Genomic DNA, 8,624 nt, shown 5'->3' on the forward strand with positions numbered 1-8,624 from the left:
AATGGTATCAAACACCCCACGGAGGTGGAATGGGGGTTTACTTTAAAATCTTAAATGGGACCCCAAATTTTTATTGCGGATTTGGATTCTGTACGTAAAAATAAGCAACTTTTATTCGAAACATTTTTTCGAATTATGGATAGATGGCGCTATAATCGGAAAAAACGATTGTTGGAAATAAAAAATTTAATTAAAAATTGGAAAGTCTCCACCAAAATAGAAAATTTTACTTAATTTTTTTTGGTTTTAGGACCTAATAATCATAACCCAATAAGTCCCCATAACGCTCGAGTGACTGCAAATTTAACATACTTTGCTCCCCTACTATATATTTAATTACATCAACTTATTTGCAAGCATATTTTTGCGTAAAATACTGTATAGTGATGCCCATATTTTATAGGTTTTTATTTGCATATTTACCTAAATCTAATCAGCACGTATCTGTGTCGTGGAATCCATGTATTTCATTGAAAACTTGGCAACGCCTTAAGAATCACGCATACTCTTTGGGCATCCCTTCACCCATCGATTTCCTATTGTTTTTGTATTTCAAAGGGAAGCTCTTGAAATATGTAGTGTTTACTACCTATGACTTCGTTTTTTAGAAATCTCTTGAGGATTTTTTGCGAACAAAATGTTGATTGATATCAGATGATATGTGTGTCTGTTTTGTGTATATAAATTATATAGAGGTCTGTTGGGGATATTAATGCAATATTTAATTACACTAGATAAAAATAATACCGTCACTCTCTGGCTAAATAGCTAATTGCTAAAGCCATAAATAAAAAAATACCGTCACTGTATTAAAACTAAAAACAAAATTTAATTTACTTTAATAGTATAACTATTAATTAATACGTAAAGGTGGGGTTTTATACAATAAATATACAAGGTCGCTCATAATAATGTAAATATGAAATTATTTTTTGGATTTTCATTAGAAGGCACCTACATATTAATATTTGGTGTTTAGAATGAAATGGTTCTTCTATAATCGATAGTTTGCTAACATGTTTTAAGGCACGTATCCACTATGTTGGCGCTCCGCGCTTCCTGCAATTGCTCCAATATATACGGCATGCGCTCCTCTACATATAAACCGCCAACGATTCCACTCGGAGCGCCAACGTATCCACTATGTGGAGCAGTTGCAGGAGCGCGGAGCGCCAACATAGTGGATAAGTGCCTTTAGACGAACATGCATTGAAAATAAAAGATTCTGGATAGAAACATTGCTCCATCTCAATCACCACCATTTAGGTACTGGTCGTAGATTCTTTACTGCAAAATATAGACTTTTTCGTCATGCTGGAGGGCAAAGTCAGAAGGTGGAGTTGAGAGTTCACAAGAAGAGCCTTGCACAGGGAAGCGTTTAAGCACCAATGATTGAAACATATCTGTGTTTAATAAAAACTATTGGCAAATATAATCTATTATCTACAAATAATTACCACTACAATTAGGGTTCATATCCCATTGTTTCACCAACGGATGTATACCTTTTATTCTCTTCGTCTTCTTATTTTGTGTGAACATGACTCATGTCTGTTTTTTCAATTGCCTCCAGTAGAATGTAGAATGTAGGAAATGGGGCGGCCAATAGAGCCTGATACACTGCGACCTTTGCAGATCTATTGTGTTTCCCCCTTCTTTTAAAGCACTTCATCTAGCTTGGCCCTCTTAATGAGACTCAGCAGCCTTGATAGTGGCCTTTTCATGTAGCCGGGCACTTCCGGTTTTTCCTCCCCGAGTTCTAGAAACCGCACTAGTGCGAGACCTTCGCAATGGCACAGAACGTGTAGAGCGGTTTCCTCTTCTTCCAGACAAAACCGACAGGTGTCCTCTTCTGTCAGGCCTATGAGAGTCAAGTGTCTATTGAGTCTACAGTGTCCAGTCAGAAGACCCACTATCATTCTGACAATGCTGCGACTGCGCGAAAGTAAGTCTGCTGTAAATTTAGCCGAATGTCCTTTGATGAACTGTTTGGCCTGTCTCTGTCCTGGGGAGTTGTTCCACCATTCAAGAGACTTCTGTTGTACCCATTTGTGTATAGCTGCTCTTTTTATCGTATTTGCGATCCAAAGAAGGGTTCCGGACCAACCATTGGCGTAGATACGCCTTCTCGGGCCAATTCATCGGCCTTCTCGTTGCCACGATGACCCTTATGTCCCGGCACCCAGGCAAGTGTCAACTTGTTTTGAGGTCCCACCTGAGAGAGGACATTCAAACAGTTCCATACCAGCCATGAATCGACCTGTACCGAACTGAGAGTCTTTAGAGCCGCTTGACTATCCGAATAGATAACGATGGAGTCGTTATCTAGATTTGTTATCGTTATCTTATTCACCTTTGTATTGCAGCTACTTCGGCTTGAAATACGGTAGCGTATGTTCATAGACATACTAGGACTTCCGTTCTTGGTTTTATGCCATATATTCCAGCCCCTGTACCTATATCGGTTTTGGAGCCGTCCGTATACCATATTGAGTTTGCCGTTATCGGCGGACCAGTTTCTCAGTCCTCTCTTTTTGATATTATGATTTGAAAATTTTTGTTAAAGCTACACCTCGTAACTATTCTGTCTACAGGCATTCCGAGAACAGGGTCTGCCGTTATGTCCTGGTATAGCCTCCAGTAAGTTGTCATTCTATCTTTTTCGTGGTCTTCCCACTGATTATCTTCCCATTGGGAACCGTCTCTCTCCGTGATTACTACTCTATTTGTTGTTATTCGGCTTATGTGGTCCTTTCATTCTACTCTTTTGTTTCTTACTCAGTTATTAATATTGTTCACCTTGCATCTCCGTCGTATATCTGTACTTCTAGCCCTGTCCCATAGAGTCTCACCGTGGACTTTTCGAAGGGTTTTTATTTCTGCTTTTCATGGCATTATTTTTGTTCTCTGTGTATTAGGTCGTGTTTCTGCCCCGTTTTTCATTATTGGTCTGGTGATTGTTTTGTAAATTCTGCGTTTAATTTTTTTCTGCCTTTTAGATATTTTTATTTCTCTATATTTCTTCATTCAGGCAATCTGTGGCTCTGTTTGCTCTGTCTACTTGATATTCCACTTATTTTCAGCTTTCGGTAGTTAGATAGTTTCCATTCAACAAACATTAAGGACAATAAAAACAACGTGGAAGATCTCGGCCATAAAGTTGTCCAGATCTGGAATGTAAAACAAAACAAGACAAAAAACCATTACCAATGTTCTTCGTCGACTTAAAAAGGTTAAAGAAAATATCAAAGACATATATAACACCAAACTGTTCGTGATTACAAGCGTAATATTCGAACTGCCAACCTCTAGAAGAACAATGCCACAATGTATGCAATGTTAAAGGTACGGACATACAAAAAACTTTTTTTTATTTTTTTTTCTCCCTTACAGATATTTTTATTTTTCTATATTTCTTCATGCAGGCAATATGTGGCTCTGTTTGCTCTATCCACTTGATCTTCCACTTGTTTCGAGCTTTCCGTAGTTAGATAGTTTCCATTCAACAAACATTGAGGATATTGAAAACAACGTGGAAGATCTTGGCCATAAAGTTATCCAGATTTGGAATGTAAAACAAAACGAGACAAAAAAAACCATTACCAATGTTCTTCGTCAACTTAAAGGTCAAAGAAAATAACAAAGATATTATAACACTAAACTGTTCATGAATACAAGCGTAATATTCGAACCGCCAATCTCTAGAAGAACAATACCACAATGTATGCGATGTCAAAGGTACAAACATATAAAAAACTTCTGTCAAAGAAATTACAGATGCGTCAAATATACAGAATCTCACCAAACATCTGAATGCTCTAAAAATATAAAGGACAATTCAGTCAAATGCAAAAATTCCTGGAAAACCATCCAGCACACTATAGAGGATGCAGAGTACACAAAGAATTACAACACAAAAGTTGTACCCCAGAATGAGGGAGAAAAACACAGTGACCACAACTAATAGTGCACGCGCAGTAACCGCAGATATTACATATGCACAAGTTGTTACAATGCAAGACATAACAAATAATTCTAACGGAGCAAGCAATATCCAACAATCTCAATCAAATGATCTCACGGAACTAAAAAACTTGAGAGAGCTAATAACCCAAATGGGAACGGTCATGAATCTAATCACAACGCTAGTTTGAAAACTTTCTTAATGGATATTCAATTGTTAAAGATAGTCCAGTGGAACGCAAATAGTCTGAGTCTATATGCTCAGGAAATTAAACCTTTCATCATCGGCAATAACATCGACGTATTTCTAGTCGTAAAAATAAATTTTACCAATAAAGCCTACCTCAAAATACCTAAATTAATAATAATTAAAAAAATTAATAATAAATAAACGTAAACAAATCCGAATGGTAATCATGAATGAAATTAATCCAAAAAGGCTCCTGGATATGACCTCGTCACTGGAAAAATCCTGCAAAATCTAACTAAGAAAACAAACATGGCAATAACACATATTATATTTAATGCAATATTTACGTATGCACATTTTCCCAATCAGTAGAAAGTAGCAGAGATAATAATGTTACAAAAACCAGGAAAAGACCCCAAAGAATTAAACTCATATGGATCCATCAGTCTCTTACCTATATTATCCAACTAAGCTTTTTGAAAAAATGTTTCTACGTCGATTAGAACCAATAATAGAAGAAACAAGATTAATTTCAAAACACTAATTTGGTTTTCGTAGCAAACATGGAACAATAGAACAAACACATCGTATAGTCAAACAAATCAGTAATGATCTAGAAAACAAGAGGTACTGTAGTGCAGCTTTTCTAGATATCAGCCGAACATTCGACAAACTGTGGCATACAGGACTCCTCCATGGGCTAAAGAAAAATCTTCGTATCTGGCAGATCGCTTTTCATTAGTGAAACCACAAGATGCTCGTTCAGAACTATTTAAAATAGAATCGGGTGTCCCACAAGATAGTATAATCAGAGGCGGCTTTACCTATTGTGCAGGGTGTGCGGTGCACACGGGCGCCGGGATGTTGGGGGCGCTGAGCGCCAAAGAGCGGGTCCTTTACTTTGTTTCAACATGAAATATGCTTTAAAGCGAATAATGAAAAATTACATTGGCCTTAAGCGCAATTTATATATTGCCGCCCGCCCGTTGGACGGACAACTGGACATACTTCTAATTTTGATAATGTGCTTGCAGAACATATTGCGCTTATTAAAAAATCTGAGTCACGCCTAACTCATTATCTTGACCATAATATTCAGAATGAAATAATAAATTTATTGGAAGAAAGAATATAAAGAACTATTATTTTTGAATTAAAACAAAATATTTTCCAATTAGTTTAGATTGCACTCCAGATATTGCACACGAAGAAAAAATATCGGTTGTAGTACGGTACGTTCTTTTAAATGCAAGCAGCAATAAGGCTAAAACAAAGAACATTTTCTAGGTTTTTTTTCTTATCACAGACAGATACTACTGGTCAGGGCTTAACTCAATTTTTGTTAGAATATTTAATCTCAAACGAAATTGATATACAAGATATGCGAGGTCAAGGATACGATAATGGGCCAAATATGGAGGAAAGAATATAGGTTTAACAAACGAATTATAGATTTGAACCCGCGTGCATTTTATGTAACTTGTGCAGCACACAGCCTAAACCTGGTAGTGAATGACACTTTTTCGTTCCTTCAAAAATTAAAACACTTGAAGAGGATTTAGAGTTGAAGGATTTAGAGTTAGATACAAAATGAGCATGTTGTTCTAATTTAGAAAATAAATTGTGTCATGTTGGCTGTTCCGAGGTAGATAGGTTTGAGCTCTTTGAAATAGAATTATTACTAATGTTTATTGATGGTTCTACTACACCCTTGGATATTTTAAATTACTTGCATACAAATATATTACTCTCAGTGTTCCCAAATTTGTTCACTGCTCTTAGAATTTACCTCACACTGCCAGTGACAGTAGCGCACAGTGAATCATTTTCTAAATTAAAAATAATTAAAAATTATCTAAGGTCAACATTGACGCAAAGTCGATTGACAAATTATTTATCACTAGTAAGTATTGAACATGAAATAAAAAATGAAGTAAGTGATATTATTCAAGATTTTGCTAATGCAAAAGCACAAAAAGTATCTTTTTTATAATTGAGTGGCCGTTTGGCAAAAGCTGATATGTCCACTTTCGATATTTTTCAGAAGAGCAAATTCAAATGTCCACGATGTCCATAAAATCACAGTATTAGAAATATCATATTTGGTTTTGAGTTTAATGTTTATACAGCTATTTATGTGAGTTGACATATAAGAAAAAACTGTAATTTTATGGCCGTCGTGGAAATTTGAATTTGCTCTCCTGAAAAGTACCAAAAATGGACATATCTGCTTTTGGTAAACGACCACTGAATTATATGTTGTAGTACGTGCGTCCTGTAATAATTCGTTAATAAATTATTTTTTTTTTAAATAATCACAAAGTTGTTCTTTTTTATTCATTTACTCGTTTCCTCAAACCTGTCAAATTTCCTCAACAAATTTTCAACCTTACCTCACAGATAAAAAGTTCATTTTTAATCAAACATTTGTAACAGATTTGGGTAGGTTGTTCTGACGCTGTGAATACCTATTGGTTCCCGCCATCATTTAATATTGCACTATTTGCATCTGGATTTTTGTTTACTTTATAAGCGTACCTAATACCTTATGTACTAGTACTAGGTAGGTACCTATTCGACTATTCCATTTTGACTGAGCGTCTACCAAAGGGCGCCAGGGCATCGACTGCACACGGGCGCTACATGGGCTAGAGCCGCCTCTGAGTATAATCGGTCCCTAATCGGAGGGTGAAGTTCGCAGGCTTTAGACAAATTAGAACTATTATAAATGTTAATTTATTTTAGTAGTAGTACTATCTATACATTAGTTGGTAATTTAGAAAAGAAAGTTTTCATTGCAATTCTTACCTGTATGTCATAACCTAAGAAAGTCATAACTTTAACTGATTGTTCTTAACGGAACAGATTGTTAAATAAAATAGAGTAGGTAATAAGAAAAAGATAGTTTGATGACTAGATATTTAAACTCCATCACTTGTTCTATTATCTGATCCTTTAGCTCTAATTTACATCTTAGTAGATTTTCTGTTATAATGATTCAGTGAATTTGTACTCTAGGAGCTCCCTAGTGGGAAAGTTTTGGGGTAGTTCTGATTTTTTTCATTATATATGGATTTTGTGCTGCTGAATCCGAATATGAGGTTTGCGGACAAAATTTCGTGACGGAACATTGAGTAAATCGCGAAAAAAGCGAAAAATTTCAGCTTTTTTCCGCCTTTTTGCTCTCGAAAACTATTAACTTTTAGTAAATGGTCTGTCAACAGAAATTAAAGCACTTAAAATTATCTACAAATATCACTATTTACTTTTTTTTCAGACGAACGGTTCGGTCTAAAGTGCAAGTTGAAAATTGCAAATTTTTAACGGTCTCGGCAAAGCCCACTTTTTACTTTCCAAAACTTTAGTTTTTATTAGAATGCTGTCATTTGATAAATCTCTCCTAGCTTTCTGTACAAATAATAAATGTTAGTTCATAATATGAATATGGTGTATCTCTTCTCACAGCTTCCATGAATCCATTCCATCCTAAAATACCGAGAATGTCTCTGCTTTTCCCTTAGAGCCACAGAAGATCAGGCACAGATGGAGTAACCGGTTTCAGTTGGTGTGAACATTCCCTTCGGATCTTGATTTTTGATAAACCTTGAGGTTTTGTCCTTTCAAAATGTATTAGTTTAACAGCTCTCTGACTTCCATAAACCTCAGCTGTGGGTTTAGTTTCTAGCTGAGGAATGGATTGGTTAGGAGCTATTGCATGTTTTGGTGCAATACAAGAAATGCCACCTATGACATGAAAAGTGTGGTATCCGTCGATTGTATAATGTACGTTAACCCTTTCTGTCGTAATGCTGCATATATATGTTTTTGAAAAAGTGGGTCTGTATTCCCAGCCGCCGTATATATACGTTTAAGGCTTTATGGTCTCAATTTACCAAAGCCGAAAATATGCGTTGCTTATAAAATTTTAGACTCATTGGTGTACCAGTGCCATAGAAATATGTGCGAAAATGTTTGATTATTGTTCCCAAAGCCTCAAAATGTTGGCACCTAAGACAGGTCATGCGGACCAATTGCCGTATATATTTGTTCACATACTTTAGATATATGCTATATTGTGGCACTGGTGGCAACGCTTATAGGTAGCTGCTAGAAGGTGAAACGTTTGTAGCCACAGAAAAGACCAGAAAAAAAAAAGAAGCGAATCGAGATACATGTGTGCAAGTTGCGGAGTCGGCCTTTACGTAGTCTCATGGTCATGTTTTGAGGAGTACCACACAAAAGAAAACTTTTAATGTTAATTTACATTAAGTACATTATTTTTTTAAGTTAGTTACATTTTTTCAAGTTGGTTTGGCTCTCTGATGAGTACTTTTGAAAAGAAAACGTTTAAGTTGGTTAAAAAAACTCACTAAAAAACATGTTTTGGTCATTTATTTGTTTATTTATATGTGACGTATATATAAGACAATGGGACTCTAGGCATGAAAAAACCTTTGGGATTGAGGGACCA

The sequence above is a fragment of the Diabrotica virgifera genome, chromosome 1 (genome assembly GCF_917563875.1).
Source record: "Diabrotica virgifera virgifera chromosome 1, PGI_DIABVI_V3a".
NCBI classification, from domain to species: Eukaryota; Metazoa; Arthropoda; class Insecta; order Coleoptera; family Chrysomelidae; genus Diabrotica; species Diabrotica virgifera.